Genomic DNA, 19311 nt, shown 5'->3' with positions numbered 1-19311 from the left:
TGCATGCTAAAGTAGTAGAGGTAAAATGTAATGATATCTTCAACATACTTTGGAAGGCTTGACAAAAGGCAAACGTCCGTGTGTGTGTGTGTGTGTGTGTGTGTCTGTGTGTGTAGATGGACAGCAAGTGTAGAAGAATGTTAGCAGTCAGTGAATATGCAAGTTTTTCAGATTTTCAGTGGATTTAACATTTTTCAAAATAAAAATGTATATATAAGCATTGTTATGAATATGTGGCATAATAAATAGGAAAAGTGATTAATAATCCCAAACCTCCAACATAGAAGTGGTAAATATTTGCAACATATATAACACATGCTTAATAAAACTAGTATGTAAGAAAATTTTAAGATCAATAAGAAAAAGATAATCACCTTAGTAGAAAAATCTATAAAATAACATGAATAGGTTATCAACAGAGTAATAAACACAAAAGGCCAATAACAAAATGTTTATTACTGATAATCAAAGGCAGGAACTTAGATATAATACTGAGTAGGAAAAACTCAGTTTTCCACTTGTGTTTCTTACTCTCACAACAGGACACTTCACTTCTGGTCACCAAATGTTTTTATTGTTTGAGCTAAGTCTAATGATGAAAAAACTGTTTTTCCCCCGAACCATGCTATTCTTTGCAACACCAGCCAGGAATTCTGTAATTTAATTCAATTCTAACACTGTCTACCTGGAGATAGTGTCAGATCCGACAGGTTAAGGGCTCAGTCTCACTGTTCCCACCTTATTTCAAATGCCAACCACAAATAGTGGGTCCCCAAGTTACCCACATCTTTCCAACTTGGCTACAAGTCAGAACTGTTTATTAAAGAATGTGATAAAGGATACAGATGAACAACCAAATGAAGAGATTCACAGGGCAAGGTCTGAGAGGGTCCTGAGTGCAGGAGCTTCTGTCTCTATGAACTTGGGGTACATTACCATCTAAGTAGATGTGTTCTTCAACCTGGAAGCTCTCTCAAGCCCCTGGTATTGGGGTTTTATGAAGGCTTTATGACATAGGTTAATTACTAGCTCCATTTCCAGCCCCTCCTCCTTTTCTGGATGATGAATGGTGAGGCTGAAGATTCCAGGCTTCTAATCATGGCTTGGTCTTTCTGGTGACCTATCTCCACCCAGGAGCCATCCAGGGGCCCACCCAGAGTAACCTCAATATAACAAAAGATGCACCTAGTGCTCTAATTTCTTAGGAATTTACTAGAGTTTTAAGAGCCCTGTGTTAGGGATGGAGGTAAAAGACAAATAATATAACAAGAAATGCTCATAATGTTCTTATCACTTAAAAATCACATCAGGTTTTAGGAGCTCTGTGCCAGGAACCAGAGGCAATATCTATATTCTTTCATAAATACCAAGGTAGAAAATTTGCTTCTCACTTAATGAAATATTTTAAAATTATAAATGACAGTCCAAGGAAACAGATCATCTCAAACTTCTGATAAAGTACAATATCTTGAGAAAACTGCTTATAAATTTGTATTGTGTAGCATATCTTAAGACAATAAAAAGTATAGTCATGTTCCACATAATAACATTTCAGACAAATAAGGTTGTCCCATAAGATTATAATGGAGCTGAAAGATTTGTATTGCTTAGTGACATCATAGCCATTGTAACGTTGTAGCTAAGTGTTTGTGGTGATCCTGGTGAGAACAAACCTATTGAATTGCCACATATATATAAGTACTATATATCACATTTTCACTGTACCTTTTCTATGTTTAGATATGCTTTGATAGACAAATACTCATCAATTAGATACAGAAATATATACAATTGCCTACAGTATTTAGAAGAGTAACATGATGTACAGGCTTGTAGCCCAGGAGCAATGGGTTATACCACAGAACTCAGGCAGTAAGCTATGCCATCTAGGTTTGTGTAAGTGCATCCTATGATCCTTACACAATGATAACATTTCTAATGATGGATTTCTGGAAATGTATGTATCCTTGTCATTAAGGAATACATGACTATATCAGTAAGAATGTACCTAAAAATATTTTTTTAAAGTATATTTTTTAAAGGCAGAATATTATAAATTCTGGATTCTGTTTCTTTATATTTAGAATAGAAAATACTTAAGATGCCTTCCTCTTGGTGGAGTTGCAGGTATTCAATGAAATAATGATTAAAAGAGATGACAAATGAATAGTAAATGACAGTACAGTATTGAAATAGAAATGATTAACACAGACCCAGTTAGGGAATTCTGTAAGTAAACTACATAATTTCTTTATAACAAAAAACAATGTATTCATTTAAAGTTATGTGTTCAAAGATGTTTAGCTAATTTTCTAAAAGGAAATGTCAGTTTTATAAAAAATTATAATCTTAATTTTGTAAAAAATATATAAATACTTAAAATTTATACTAATGTAAAAAATAGAAGGCCATATTACAAAATAATAACAATAGTTTTTAGATGGTAGAATTATGAATAATGTTATTTTTTCTCCCTAAATTTCTCACAATTATAACATTTACTGATTCAAAAAATTCAACAGCACCACAACATTCTTTTAAAATTGAACATGATTTTTGTTTCCCAGTCCCAATTATAGAGAAAATTTGATCAGAAAGATGAGCTCTAGTTGCTGAATAGCAGGAGTTCAGCATCATGTGAGAGTGACTCCCTGTTCCTGACTCTGCAGGGTGAACACAGTGAGGACGATGTCTATTTTTAACAGAAATAAAGTGATGTGTTATCAGATGGGTTTGGGTAAAAACTGAGTCTGATATTCATCATGATATGATTTAAGAAAATTTTCTTTAGACTCTCTGAATTTCCATATTCCCATTTGTAAACTGAGAATAATATTACTGACATAAAATTGTGATCTTTAAGTGAAATAATAAAAGTGGGGAGGGGAGTGGGAGGTGTAGCAAGAAACCAATATATGTTCAATATCCACTTTGCCCAACTTTAAGGTATTTAATTTACATATATAATCTCATTTAATCCTACCAGGCCAGTGAGGCACTATGGGTGCAATTCTTTTTTCTTTTTTTTTTTTTTTAAATATATCTCCATTGATTTCAGAGAGAGGAAAGAAGAGGGAGAGAGATAGAAACATCAATGATGAGAGAGTCATTGATCAAGCCCGCAACGTGGGCATGTGCCCTGACCAGGAATCGAACCCTGATCGCCTGGATCCTAGGTTGATGCTCAACCGCTGAGCCATGCCTGGCTGGGCTGGGTGCGTGCAATTCTTTGCAAAGTTCCTCTGACTTCAGGAGATTCATTAATGTATAGAGCCTACTTTACAAGCCCTAAAGTCAGATTCCAGAGTTACAATATTTTCTTTGTCCCTACAACTTGAATTGCTTCGGCAGTTGTGATGGCCTGAGAGTGTAATATTTTCCCATTAGACCTTAAGTTCCATTGAGATGCCCTAAGGTGAGTCTAAGACAACATTCATAAACACACAAAGCAAGGTCAGCCTCATTGCTCTCTGGAAGGTTTGGATAAAATTGGATAATAAGGACTTCAGCCAGTCACAGAGGGATGGAAATCAGAGGGACTCAAGGAAATACCCCTTGCATTTGCTCATTGTATATAGGTTTTGCATCTTCCTAGTTAATCAATTTGTTCCTTATAGATTCACAGGCCTGAGTTCAGAACATGGCTGAGTTAAGGAGACCCAATAGCATTTCATACTTCAGATAAAGAAATCAAAATAGCATCAAAATGAAGAGACAGAGAGAGATCAGTGATACACTGTTATTGCTTTGAAACTGGGTGAAACGCATTGTGCTTCTACAATGTCTTTGCTCCCGAGACACTTTAACACCGTATCATGGAATCATAGACATTCATCACATCTACTTGTCAACAGCTGGGCATAGAGGTATTAAAGAACAAAACATTCAACCGAGTCAATGTGAAGATCTAATTGGCTCTATTGAATGATTCATGAATTGGGCAGATTCCCATCTAGTAAATAGAAGGTGCTCTGAAGAGATGTATAAAATAGAAGGTTTATATAGAGAGAAAGAAGGCGGACTGGACGAGGAAGTTAAAAGAGTGGATTACTTCAGGCAAGGCCACCTTCCCTTGGGGGAGAGCAAGAGATCTTATCAGGCAGATCACCTCACTAGTGCTGACTTGGACATTCCAGAATGACTAGTTTAAAATTCCACTCCTGCAAGAGACTGAAATTGCAGTTAGGTTAGGTATTAAGTCTTGGTGGGGTTTACCACAAGTTACTCCATTTTGGGTCTGTTTTTTTCTTTTTTAACAGAGGGAATAATGATGCTTAGTTTAAGACAACATAACTCTAAATCTATTATTTTTTTTTAAAGAAAAGTTCTTGCAATTTAAATTGCTTGATTAAAAAGCTGACATTTTATGATTCAAAATAAAGCAACTTTTCTTGTTTGCTTAATTTCCAAATTAGGTTACATTTTTTCTTTTTAATTGTCCATGCTAACAGCTTTTAGGGCATAAACTCTATGGAATACTACAGCATGAAACTAATTTAGATTATTAAGTGTCTTTTGAATTCTCCACAGTTTACTACATGATTAAATTCTTTTTTTTTTTTTAAATATCTTTATTGATTTCAGAGAGAGGAAAGGAGAGGGAGAGAGAGAGACAGAAACATCAATGATGAGAGAGTCATTGATCAAGCCCACAACCGGGCATGTGCCCTGACAGGGAATCGAACCCCGATGACCTGGATCCTAGGTCAATGCTCAACCGCTGAGCCACGCCCGGCCGGGCTACATTATTAAGTATTACATAAATTATTCAGTGTCTGTTATATCAAACAAATATCTTTTTCTTACAAACAGGACTACTTAAGATTACTATTGTATTAGACTATATATATATTTACAGATTACATTCATAGATATATATATGAATATATATATATATATATATATATATTATTTATATTTATATATATATTTAAACTAAAAAGGTCCTACCCTTAATTTATGTACTTTACTGATTGAATTACAGGGGAAATTTGATGACTAAAAAATAGGGAGGCTATTTAGTTTCCTTACATAATAAATAGCCATGTTTGTTGGTGTTTAAAGTTTATTGGTTTATTTTTTTTACTGCCTCTGTGCCCTGAGATAAAGATTTGAGAATGTACTTTATTCTTGGTTATCTGGCCCCAACAGAAGGTTGCCTGGAAGCAGGAAGGGTAGGCATGTAAAAACCCCAAATATTTAACTACCTCTCCTGACTGGTTCAGAGGCAGCCTGTCCTTTAGAGAACTGCGTACTTTTGCTTGGGCTGGTGCTTGGTTGTGTCTGAGAATGAATGTTTTGACGTGCCCTCTGTGGGTAGGAAGCAAGTTAAGAACTTATCAGCTTTATATCATCTCCAATTTGTAGCTCTATTATTTTCAAAAATGGTGGATTCCCAGATTGGACATACTGAGAACCAACTACAAGCATAATAGGCATGCTAAACAAGATGGCTCATTTCTTAGTCAGATTGTTCATTCTATTTTACAGAATGACCTCAAATTTTCTTCCATGTAACTGCCCCCCACTGGACCTGGTTCCTCTTCCTGAAGCAACATGAAAGAGCCCCCCTTTCCCCGTACATTATAGCTCTTGTCTATTTGACATTTTCTGTGATCCGCAGAGGCCCACGTTAGAATGTGTGATATTTCGATTTGTATTGCCTAAAACTATTATGTATTTGCACATCCATATTGGAATAGAGAATGGGCAATTATTTCTTAAAGGTCAGGGGCTAAACCTACTTGGGACCCAAAAGAAAACTTGAGCAGTATTTCAAACTTAATCACAGCATATTTGTCACATCGTAAAGAATTTGGGAATTGGTTAAAATGTGATCACGTGTTAAAAATATATGAGAAATTGAGACAGTAGTAGATTTTATACTTGTAGTTTAAGGAAATCTCTTGACCAAACTGAATAATAAAATATATCTTTAGGGCATTAGAATTCTTCTGAAATCAGAATTTATTGGTAATTCCTTTGGAATGTGTGAGAGTGTGCATGTCACTTGGGTGGTGAGAGGTGTTTTGATAAGAACCAGTGGAATATTCTTAGGATTTCATTTTAAAAGAAAAGAAAAAGACCATAGTGCAGTTAATATATTACATGCCTGTCGGCATCTAATTCTAAAGCACTTTGCACACAAGAGTAATTTTAATAATTAGGACTGTCATTATGCTACTGCTGACATCTTCCAAATGTCTACAGGGAACTGAAGGTCAGTGTGTGTGTGCGCGCGCATGCGAGCACATGTGTATGTCCATTTGCATACTTTCACCCTATACCCTATACCTTATACACTTCAGCAGCATTTAATCTGGCATAAAATCAGATTTACCAGTGAGAATTAGCCTTAGTCAGAGGGCAGGTGAGGGCAGAATGTAAAACTCTAATATTAATGTTATTTGAAATTAGGCATTTGGTTCATTATTATTGTTCCTTTGTGCTTTAATATTTTTTCTCTTGAATATGAAGAACACTTAATGGCAAATAGAGCTTTTATAAATCCCAACAATAAAACAAACACAGACAAAGTAACTTTTGCTCTAAGTGTCAAGTCAGTGCTTTAAAAATATTGTTTGATGTTCCTTTTAGAGCAGTTAAAAGGATATTCTGAGGTCCACAAGGCCGTACAGGATTATCCAGAATCAAGGCAGAGGGAAAACCAAGGTTTTCTCTCTTACTTTCCCCCAGCATCACAATCACCTGGGAAGATGTTTAAAATATGCTCTTGAGGCCCAGGCCTCTTCCAGAGAAATTCTGATGTTATTGTTGTTGTCTGAGCTGGGATTTGGGCATTGATATTTTTACTATCTTCTTAAGTGATGCTAATGTGTAGACAGAGATTGGAGTAACTAGTTTACTTTAGAAAGTCATGAACATAAAGGGTTCCACACTTGAATTTGGCACTTTCACAAAGATACATTTCACTGTCTCCAACTAGGTCTGATGTTTTATTCAGTGTCAAAAAATATGATTGCTGGTTTAAAAATGGTTAACTTAATTCTATACCCATTTTTCTTATGTCTGGCTATCACTTAACAATAAGACTAAATGGCTAATCTGTCTTGTCTCTGCTACCGCCCTGCCGTTCCCACACCCACGGCAGGCATTTCTAATAGTCCCCAGTCATCAGTTAGCTTAAATAAAGCGTCACAATCTTTCTCACTGTAACATTTAAGGCAGCCATGACTAATGGGTTAGAGTTGTCATCTGATATGAAATCTATATATCACTTCTGCACAGAAGTCAAAGCACTGAGGGTTTCCTCAGAAAGATGTTTCGAGTGAGATTTATATAAAAGTTATATGTTCACTGATTGCACTGTATAAATAGCTATATTTTCATTGTTTATTACAAAACAAATGGGAATGAGCATTCATAAAAAGTGTTGAATCAGCAAAAAGTGTTGAATCAGGAGTAGATTCTTTCATGAGGATGACATAAAATCATTTAGAGGGAAAGTGACATGCAAAATTCTGGAGGCAGGCCCAGTATATAAATTACATTCAGTGCCCAGACTAAGGGCTGTGTCCATGGGAATGTACGTTACTTGTATTATGACCCGTGAGTATATGACATATAATAAGGGATAAATGAAGAAGACTGCAATATGACTTGGTAGGAGCTAGTGAAACAAATGTGGTTTGGGTCCAATCTGAAACAATCTCTTGTTGATTTATACAGGATCCAACAAGTGTAATAGGAGCTGGGGAAAGCCCAAGAGGAGTATGCAAAACATCTGACATAGAGATTAAATGTTTTAAATAAAAATTATTATTAAAACTCCCAAAATTAAACACTTGGAAATATATTTAAAGAGAACACATGCAGGGGAAATTTGTGTAGGGCACATCTAGAACTTACCTCGTTTGCATGTCCATCTTCCTCTTCTTGGCTCCAGAGAGAGATGTCTTAGCTTCCTTTTTCACTTTCTTCCTTAGTATTAATTACCAGATTTACCTACTGATTTTATTTTTTATTTTTATTATTATTTCTCCAATACTTATATCCTTTGTCAGTGAGAAAAAGCCCTTTTTGTGGTTATACCCAAAGTCATTGTGCCCTTGTCCTGGTTCCTTCTTCCAACATCGAAGACATGCATGTAAGTAAGGAGCCTCCGCATTACGTTCACCTAATATCACCATAATTCCACAGGGCAGGGCTGCCTCCACTTACCAAGTTGCTACCATCAAAGTTTCTCTTTAGTTTGTATGAATTTACTTAATATTTTTAGTACTTTCAAATTATTTTTATTTCACAGAAAGAAAGCACTTCCCTCCTTCTATCAAGAAATTGAACTCCACCAACATATCAGGATTTCCCAAAGCCACCTGGATTTGTCCTTAGGAGTGTCGTAAGCTTGCTTATAAGGTCAATTTTTAACAGAAGCTATCCTAGAAACGATTTTATTCAAAGGGTCTGTATATTTTTTTCTAGGAGAAAAGTGTAAATATTATTTCAACAGCATGGAGCATAGCAGTACTAAGAACCCATGGGCTGTTTAATTCCTCAATTAGCAAAATATTGTCTCTACATCTTATATGTGTCTTTTTTAGCTTTTAGAGCTTTTTCTTAATATTTCTTTGTGTGTTTGAGTATGTGTCTTTGTATTTATGCTTATTTTTTCTACATGGCTCTCTATGAGTCAATATTTGAAATATTTATAATGGGCTTTCTTTATGTCCATATTTTTGTATCTGTATCTATGACCTCCTGGGCCCTGCAATGGACAGAGCATTCATTTCTTCCTGTATCTTCATGTATATTCACATCTTTGACTTTCTTTCATTTCCCTTTTCCCATTACATTTTTATTTTTCTCCTTTTCACTTCTTGTGCATCTTTATTTGTCTGATTAAAAATGTTTTTTTCTGTTTTTAAACCTAAATATGGATGCTTTGTTTGGTTATCTTTCTTTTAAAAACAAAGTCACAAACACCAAGCCAATTCTCTGCTCCTCTCCTGCAAGGCAATGCCAATTTTGTCACCTTTTTCTTTAGTGGTTTAATGAGATTTTTCTCACTGAAAGAGAAAATATTTCTTTTTTACACCCATGACCTAGAAGCAATCCTACCAAAGCAAAACAAAGCAAAAACAAAAATATAGCCTGAGAATTACATCTTCAAAAATTATTAACTTAAATGCTATTCAGAAAGAATAGCTAAATATTGTTCCAGAAAAAGCAATTGTTAATTTGGTACAAATTTTAGATTAAAATTTTTTTCACATAGCTAAGAAACTGAAAATATTTGGTCCACTCTCTTTTATTTTCTTCTGCTTCTGTTGTTGTTTGAAAGGAGGAAAGACAGCATCCTATGCTGGCAGACTAACAGCCCCTGGAGAGGCTTGTAGGTCCCAGGCTTGAAAGGTTAGCATTCCTGACCTATGTTCCTTTCAAAGTATAAGCTTTGACAAACACTTTTTATGAGGCATTTTCCTCTAAAATAACATTAGAATGACTTGTTTCTGCTTGAAAGCAAATTTGAAAACAAATAACAAAAACAAAAAACAGTCCAATTGAAGTTCCATCTCTCTTTGAACCTCTAGGACGGAAAGGTAAACTATTGAATTTAGTTTTAACTATTAGAACTGGATGATCAGTTTAGATAATAAACTCCATGAGGGCAGGGGACCATGTCTGTCTTACTGCGTATTATGTGGTGTGTAGCAATACTTGTCTGGTACTCTATTGATTAGGTGCTCATAAATTATTTTGGGAAAAATGCAAAAATTTAAAAAGGAATTTATTCTTGAGTAATATTCCTTAGTTTTGTGCATTCGAAGTGAGTACTATAATAATTTTGTATGTGCTTTTATATGTCCCTTATTCTCTGGGTGTGTCACATGAGTGAGTTTTGGTTAGAATAATCCCTCTTTGAGGTGTGGTGAGGGAGCTAAATCAGCTGTAGCTGCTGAAGAGGAGCCCAGACTAAACCACCAGGCAGTGAGAGAGAACCTCTCACTAGAAATGAGAAGAAAAAAAGATGGGAGAGAAAAACTTCTATAGATTTTGACTATAATTTGTCAGTGGGAAACAAGGAAGAGTTATAGAGACTGCATTGGACTTATAGATCAATTGGAGGGAATTACCATCTTGAAAAAAAAAATTGAGTCTTTTAATCCATGAACATGAAATGTGTCTCAATTTATTTTGATCTTTAATTTACCTACCAACGATTTTTACTTTTCAGTGTACTATTCTTACCTAATTTTCGTTCAATTGATTTCTACATATTTTATTATTTTTGATGCTTTTGCTAATGGAATTGTATCTTAGTTTCATTTTTGGATTGTTCATTGCTGAAATATAGAAGTGAAATTGATTTTTATATTGATCTTGTATCCTGTGTCCTTGCTAAACTTGTTTATAAATTCTCGTAGTTTATTGTGGATTCTTTGGGATTTATATATACAGAACTATGTCTCTGGTGAATAAAGAGTTTCCTTCCTTCCCTGGTAATCTGGATGTTGTTTATTTCTTTGTTTATTTACAGCCTCCAAATAATATTGGAGAATATTTATTTTTGTGGGTTCTTATTTTTCTGTCACAATAAAGGATTAAGTAAATTCTGGAAGAGACTTTATGTATCTTAAAATTTAAAATTGGATTTGGACTCAAAATTCAGTTTGGTACTCATACCACTTCTGTTATAGAAAAACTTACTATGAATTTTCATTTCTCTGTCAAACATGCCATGAATTTTTCAAGGGTTCTCTTTGCGTCATGGTTACCTTTGGTTTTTATTTTTTTCACCTCCACTAAATTCTTGTTCTTTGCTCCTATCTTGGAATTTTTACTTTATGGCTTACATTCTACCTACCCACTGTTGCCTTGACCGAATAACTATAAAAATGAATCTTTGCATGTATTAGAAATTGATTTATTGTATAGAACTTCTGTTTCTTCTCAGGGAACAGTATTATATACATAATTCTCCTGCAAAAAACAAGCAAACTTAAAATCACATACCAGAATCTTTTTTATTAGCATCTTTTTGTCTATTTAAGATAAAAGAGGTCTCGTTGGATTTATTAATAAGCACAGACCTGGCTATTCTCACCATCTTGATGGATCTCCTTTACACATTCGAACTCTGATATATTTGCCTAACTCATCCTTTAAATTTTTGCTCATCTGTTATGCAGAAAATTTCATCCCTTAGTTGTCTCTGTTAAACTTGGTTCCATGCCTAATTTTTCTTATTTAATGACCTTCATGTTGTTTGAATGAATGAATGTTTGTTTTCTAACTGAGCTCATCATCCTTGCAAAAAATTTCTGCTCCAAATTATTTTTCTCTGGTTTCCATCGCTTTAGTTGAGCTGCATGTTCATGTGGCACCTTTTGTGAAAATATGTGAGTTTTTTGTATAGTGTTGATGAACTTTAATCAAGATCTGCTGTAGAATGGAGGTGACTTCAATAATATAATATGACCCATACAGGCTTAATATTTTACTCTTCCTGAAGGTGTCTGAGGGCTACTCAAAAGGGACATTGTACTCAAAGGAGACAGTTTCTTCCATCATTTCTTTAATATCATTATCCCAAAGTATATTGTACAAAGTTCCATCATTGTCTTTTATGTGAACAGATGCCTCTGTCTTCAAAAAGTCCCTCAAGTGTTGATTTTTATATTTAGCTACATAGAGTTAACTCTCATCGATGAAGGAAAGTAAATTGAATCCACCACTATTGAGACATGGCTTCATGTGTTTGGTGTATAAAAAAGTAACATTTACTAGTTTATCAGCTATACCTTCACAGACTTTTTATTTCCAGTTACAATTTTTAACAAAACTTTTTTCTGCATATAAAAATCTTGTAACAAGTATAAAGAAGAGTAATGATGTAACATTTTAAGGAAAAGATAATATAAGAGAGGGCGAGTTTAAGGAATGACCCTAAAGAAGTAGACAATTCAGATTTGGGGGTTTCCAATGCACGTTTACTTCTAATTTTTTTTAGAATACATCAAAGGATAAAAACAGAAACTCATGGAAATTTATATACATAGAGGAACATGTTCTATTTCACAGATGTTACTCTAGTTATTTCTAAAGTTATTCTTCTAAATAGTTTTAAATAAGTAATTAATTAAGAAAATTATATACTATACATTCATCACCAGAAAAAAAAATCACATTTTCTGGAGATTAGCAACAACTATATTATATAACATAATGATAAAACTGATTTATATTTTAAAATACTTTCTAAATGTTTAAATTAGATGTAATTTACTCTCTGTGACAATATTCTGAATAACGCATGCTCTGCTCTATTTTTGCATCGAGATGGATTAAAAGCAAAGTAAGATACGCTCTTCTTTCTTTCCAAATGTTGAGACTTTTCCACACTTAATAGAAATAGTTATAACTAATGTTATGCTTTAATCTTTTAAATTCTAATATTGGATATATATATTACCAGTATCGTATCCTAAATATAAATTAATCTCGACTTTATTCAGTGAAATCAGTTTTCTCGTCCATTATATAATAAACCCCACTATAGAAAATATCTCCTCTCTACAATGATGCTACCTGTGTTAAATGGCCTGTGTGATCAGGCATAATTAAAGTAGCTTAATTGGTACAAAATGTTAGTAATGTGAGAGAGAGAGAGACGAGGAGGAGAGGCTGATTGCCTCCCTTACGTGTCCCGACCAGGGATCAGACTTGCGACCTGGGTCTGTGTCCCGGCCTGGACTATAACCCGCCACCTTTTGGTGCACAGGACGGTGCTCCAGCCAACTGGGCCATCTGTCCATCTCGGTAACACAGTTCTTTTAACAACCTCAGTTGGCTCATGTTTTATTTGCATTCTTTGATTCCATGGGCTACAGAATAATGACTGCCAGGATTCTCTCCAAGTACGGTTCTCAGATCTAGTCATCACCTAGGAAGGTTCCAGCATGGCACTTTGCTCTTCCACATGTCCCTTAGCTTCTGCCTATCACACAATGGGCTGGGGCAATAACACAGGGCCATTTGCCTGTAGGCTCTGTCCGAGAGGAGAGTCTTCATACTGATGTCATTTGTTTTCTTAGGCAGGGGTGGGGGATGGGGACAGTCAGCAGGACATGTTTGAGGACTCGAATAGGAAGTTCCTTGGAAGCACCCAGCTGAGGATCCCTTTTCCCACTTAACTGGCTCCGCTTTTTCCCAGTCTTATCTCCTCCACACTTACTTTTCATCACTGTGACGTGGCTTATGTGAACTTTAATTTAGGGCCAAGAATTAATCATTTCAAACTTCGAAATAATCTGATATTCAGTCTAGCTAAATAGCAGGCTCTCTGGACAAGACTGTGTTCTCTATAACTTTGGTTTCAAATGCAACAGTTTGGGCTAAAGCTTGTCATTTTCTAGTGGGTCTTTATTGAAAGTTTCAAGAAATTTGCTAAACTCTTTGGCGCTTAACATTCTAAATAGGCCTCTAAACTCTTGCCTTCGTAGGTGCATTTTCTAAGACCTTTTCTAAAACAGGTGGCAGTTTGACACTTTAATTTCCTACATTTTACGTACACGACTAGTTTTTCAGCGCAGGCTAGAGGGACTCTTCACTGCTTAGCGCTTCGCTTTCTAACTAGTGTTAACTATTCCTGTAAGAGAGGCTTGGGAGGACAGTGTATCTATGGAACAAGAAAGAGCTGTCACATGTATGCCTACATATATGCACACATATGTTACAGAAAGGGGAACTGGCCCTGAATGGGTCTGTCTAGGGCTATCCAGTAGTATGTGGGTTCTTGACTTTGTGCAGGAAAAATTTCACAGCACGAGTGCAGCTGAACCTTCAAGGACACTTATTAGTTAGGGCCAACAAAACAAAGGGCTGGGGAAACGAGCCTCGGCTGGTCTGCTTCGGCGCATCAAGAAGGGAAAGGCCGAGGCATGCTCCTGGGGTGGGGAAAGCGCAGGATCTTTCTTCCTAAAAGTTTTTTAAGGATGGAGATCTTAAAGGAGGTCTCAGGGGAGGGCCTCAGTATTCATCAGCTTTCCAGGAGGGTGCTTTCAGGGTCGTGGTCGCCACTGATTGGTCGGTGCCAGGGCAGGATTCATTGATCAATGCAGCTGGTCCTGAGGTCGGTCTTGAACTGAAATACAACTGAGGACTAGTTGTTGTCTCTAGGGAGGTGGCCTTCTGTCTCTGACTGTGAATTGCTTGGCCAGTTTGTTCAGCTGTCTCAGTTTCCCTATTCCACCTGTCAAGGAATTTTCCTAGCTTCGTATTAACTTGCTTCACATATATATATACATAAATGCTATATAAGATGATAATACTCCTAAAATTTATAAGGCAATTGCTAAAGAAGCATATTCAATAGAAAGGCTAAAAATTTTATTAGTAATCCAGAAGCTAAGTTGAAACTTGAGAAAATCTACCAGTCGACAGAGAGACAAAAATACAGAAAAAAGAACAGGTAAAAGAAATGAAGGCTAGATATAGAGGATCCAGTGTGAAGCTAGGCAGAATTACAGGAGAAAACAAATCCAGTAGAAGAGAGAAAATATGATAAATTTTCCAATTTTTAGAAAAGCAAATCTAACACAAAGGAGCAACTCAAGAAAAAAAAATCATGACAATGGATCAAAGCAATTTGTGGAAAAACCCCTCATATATATACCCCCCCTTGAAAGGCTTAGCCACATAATACATTTTAGACCTTCAAGAATTAAAAAAATAAATCTAAAAGCTTCCAGAAAACAAAAGTGCATTTTCTTTTTAAGTGGAGGAATGACTATTTAGAAGTCTATTTAGACTTCATATCTGCAATACTGAGTGGTAGAAGGTAATAAAAGCTAAGACTTCAAAATTTGGGGAAAATTATTTAAAGATACACTTTAAGAAAACAATTTGAGCAAAATATATGATTGGACTTCAAGAATTACTGGAAGTTATCCAGGAATATAATACATAAACTTTCAAGATAACAGCAAATGCAGCAATCTTACAAGAAATTGGTACAATTTAGCATAGTAAGTTTGAGGTTTCTCAAGTAAAGTTAGGAATCTTTACACAAATTATAGATCCTAGAATAGATCCTAGAGATTCTTGATGAGGTGTAGGCGTGTGTCTTCTGCTAATAAGAAAAATAAAAGTCAATTGGAAATTTTTGGAAAGATAAAGCTCTAAAAAAGTGTTCCAAAACTGAAACAAACATGTAGCATGCTTTTATCAAAGCAATTGTGTATTGATTAGATGATTCAGAAGAGAGAAGAACACCTACTGTAATTTATAAAATATGTCTTTGGATTTATAATAAAGGCTCTAATCCTGTCCATGATGTGGTGTGTACTTTTCTTTTAAAAGTATGCTATTTTAATAGTGTCAATGCAAGAAACATTCAAACCTGTGAAGTTTATTTGAGCCTAACTGATGAAAATTATCAGAAAGCAAAATCTCAATGGACTGAGATAACGCTCCAGAAAATGGCAGTTTTGCACCTTATGTTATACATTCCAATCAAAAGAGGAGACGAAAGTGGGTTACATGAAATCCATTGGTGATAGATTAAGGAGGCAGGAGAAAGCAAAGTGGGGAAACCTTTGGGATTGTCTATAAAGTAAAATGATAGACATACACTTCTTCTACATAGGTTGGTGGAAGATAGTTAATAGTCAGCAATTAATAACAGGGAGGGGATTTGTGGTCTCTGTAGAGCGGTGCCTAAGCTTTGAGGGGTGTGGAAAAAGAAAATTTACCCTGACATGCCAAAGATAAGTTATCGTAGACAAGCTCAGTTAGGGTAAGCATTGACCTTTGTCAGGGAAGAAGATAGCCTAGGACATGTCTACCCACCATAAACTGCTTTTAGTTACAAATTTTTAATTTTAGACCATGCTTTGTGGTCACTTCAGATCTCTGAATTTGCAAGGCCTCCACATAGACCTTCCCTGAGCTAGTCAGGTTAGCATGTGGCCCCTTTTCATTCACACTAGGATATTTTAATTATATTACAACATTTATCTTTTAGCTTCTCTAATTTTTTTGTATTTTTAGTAAAAATATTTTGTTTTTCAGATTATTGGTATGACTTCTAATTTTTATGAGATAACTTAAGTATCTTATTTTTGCAGGAAAATTAAACTACGCTCATTTACAAACTATACACCTTTAAAAAATCACACACTAGTGACCCCAACCATTTAATATTTTCATAATTTTTCAATTTAGAAGAAGGCTTTAGAAATGGATTTTTATTACCAGAAAATATATTTATCCAAGGTTTGGTCATTTATTTAATTTTATATTTCAGGTTATTTGTTTAACTCAAAATTAATTAAATTATATACATATATAATACATATAGACAGAAATAAAAAAATATGAACCTATTATGGGGAGGATGACAGACTTTGGTTTTTGTCTGCTTGAGGGAAAGATTTCAACCAAGAGACAAAGTGTAGCAAAGTAGGTTAGATTTTTTGCCACAGCAAAAATATACTTAGAACAGTGAAATAAAGAAACACATGAAAGAAGCAACAGGAGAGCCCAGTGTGGGCTGTTTTGGCTCACTGAAAAGTCAGAGAAAAGGGGGCCTTAGAGACAGGTTCAAGGGGTTAGCCCAGGACGAGCTGCTGCTTCCCATTGCTCCCCTGGTTGCAAGTCTCTTTGGGTCCCTTAGAGGAAAGAAAGGGGAAGGGAATGGTGAGGGCGTGTTCCCCTGAGGGAGAGTGAGCACTAGGTCCTTTATCCTGAGCATATATCTCACTTGCAGGTGGAAATCTTAGGGGAGGCCTCAGGGAAGGGTCTCAAGAGAATATTTACCAGCTTCCTAGGTGTGCTCTTTCAGGGTCGTGGTCTCCACTGATTGCCCGGTGCCAAGGCAGGTGGTCATTAGTCAATGCAGCTGGTCCTGAGGCAGCCATGGTGTCACTTGTCTTGTTTTGCTGCTTTTCTGGCCCTGGAGCTAAAATATAACTGAGGCCTAGATGTTATCATTAGGGAGGAAAGGGTCAGGGTGGGGTCTGAACTGCATGACTAGCAATATGAAAATTCAGGGGGTCCAAACCACATGACTAGCAATATGCTAGGGGAGGGAAGGTTACCCTGGGGGTGAGTTTCTTGTTTTCCAGTTTTGCCCCTTGCTAGGCATCGGGGGCTTCCTGCCCTGGTGAGTTTCTATACCTGGCCTATCGTCTTTGCTCTGCTCATATCTGTCTAATTGCCTATAACAAAAGCTATCTAAATACTTATTGCATAAAAAATTGAATAAAATTATTTAAAATAAATACAAGTTCATTTGGGAAAAAAGCTCAGTGAAGTAATAAACTATATTTTAATTTTACCATTAAGAGGTAATGACTAATTTTTTTATTTTTCGTTATCCTTACCCAAGAATATTTTTCCCATTGATTTTTTGTTTTTTTTTAGAGAGAATGAAAGGGAGGGAAGGATGGAGAGAGGAAGAGGGAGAGAGAGAGAGAAGGAGAGGAAGAAAGGGAGAGAGATGGATGTGAGAGAGACACATTGATTGGTTGTGTCTTACATGTGCCCAGACTGGGACCAGGGATCCAACTTGCAACCGAGGTACATGCCCTTAACAGGGAATCAAACCTTCAACCCTTTGGTGCATGAGCGGACACTCCAACCACTGAGCACACCAGCCAGGGTGGTAATGACTAATTTTTCATGAATTTCCTTTGTATTATCCATAATCTGTCATAAGGGAAAGCTGAATTCTCTAAGCTAAAGTTACAGCAGGTAAAAACAGAGAAATAGGAGGCTAAGCTGGAGCAAGACAATTCTCAGTTCCTAAATCTCTGTCAAGTACTTCCCCCTAATCACTCTCTTCCTGAAAAAAAGAACAATCAGAGTTTTGTGAAAAAATAGTTTTAAAGCAAAAGCTGGTTACAGGTGGCAGATCCCTACTGAAAACTACTGTACAGTTCCTTCAAGGAAGAGATTCAAGGAGAGGAGCTGCTCATGCAATCTTTAGTCTGACAGGGCACAGAAGTGTAAAGATTCAAAACTATGATAATCACTTTGACCATTGGTACTTGCTTGTAAAATTAAGGGAAGATAAAAAACCTGCTAAGGTATTTATGAATTTCTGCATTGCCAAAGAAACCCAAGGCTGAGTGAAAATAGACTCAAACACAATACCTAAGGCAAATCCTATGTCACCAAACTGCACCTTAAAGGTGCAGTTAGAGCTCTAGGTCCCATCTCAGATGTGACCTTAGAGGAGACCAGGGTCCATGGAGGCTGATGGGAAGCTGAATTCCAAGCAGGTTCTGTTGTTTGTCTCCAATACCCATTTCGCCCACTTCCTAAATGAATATTGTTGAAGGAACCATCCCTCTCTGCCCAGCCAAGTGCCACAACTATATTATTCTCAACTCCAGGGACTAGAAATTGAAAGATAAGCTTGTTTTGGAAATCCCAGTTCCCTGGGCAAAAATTCATTTCGGAATGGGCCAGCATTCTAATTCTGGCCAATAAGATGTAAGATGAAGTTCACTGGTGGACTTCTGGGAAGAATTTAATGATTCTTAAGGAAGAGACACAGAGGAAAATGGTCTCTTGACTGTCTTTGAATGTTTCCATGTAAGTCTCCATAAAACGATATAAATATATAGTATAAAATAATCTGTTATTTACGGGCAGAAGGCAAAGCCAAATCATAGTTTACAGAGAAGTGGATTAGAGGTCATCTTCACTCAGAATCCACTACCCCTCTGGATTTAATGCTATATGAAATATTTTCTCACTTGCTAAGCAGGTAAGTTGGATTTTCTGTGACTTGCAGCATTTAAAAATATCCTAAGTGAATATTTTCACGGCACATATAGTAGTACATAGACACAGCCCAAACTTCATCATCACATGGTAAGGATTTGTAGTAACTTAATGTGAATATCCTTTTAACCAAATGGTTAAACGAGAATATCTGGTTCTTGTAAATTGTAACACTGAATCAGCAGAACATCCTGAAATTTATAATTAATGGAACACTTTTCCAGTTAAATTTTAGTGTGCATCTTATGTATATATCAGGAAAAGAAAAGAAGGAGATGCCAGGAGAAGCAATAGAAGAGAAAGAAATAAAATGCAAGAGAACAGGCAGTCATGTTTATTGCATAATACTTCTTAAAATCTGAATTACTTTATCCAAATTAGCAAGGTGGAACATATTATATTTAAACCTGTACACACTTTAAATAACATGCCTTACCAGATGCCAAATATGTTGTGAATTTTAAGTGGTAACATTTGAAAGAATGAAAGGTTAATCAGTTATTCTGCACTGAAATGCTGGATTAAATGAAATTTAAAAAGTCAAGATCATTAAGGGAG

Source organism: Miniopterus schreibersii (assembly GCF_964146895.1).
Source record: "Miniopterus schreibersii genome assembly, chromosome: 5".
Lineage (NCBI taxonomy): Eukaryota > Metazoa > Chordata > Mammalia > Chiroptera > Miniopteridae > Miniopterus > Miniopterus schreibersii.
This window is presented reverse-complemented; position numbering follows the sequence as displayed.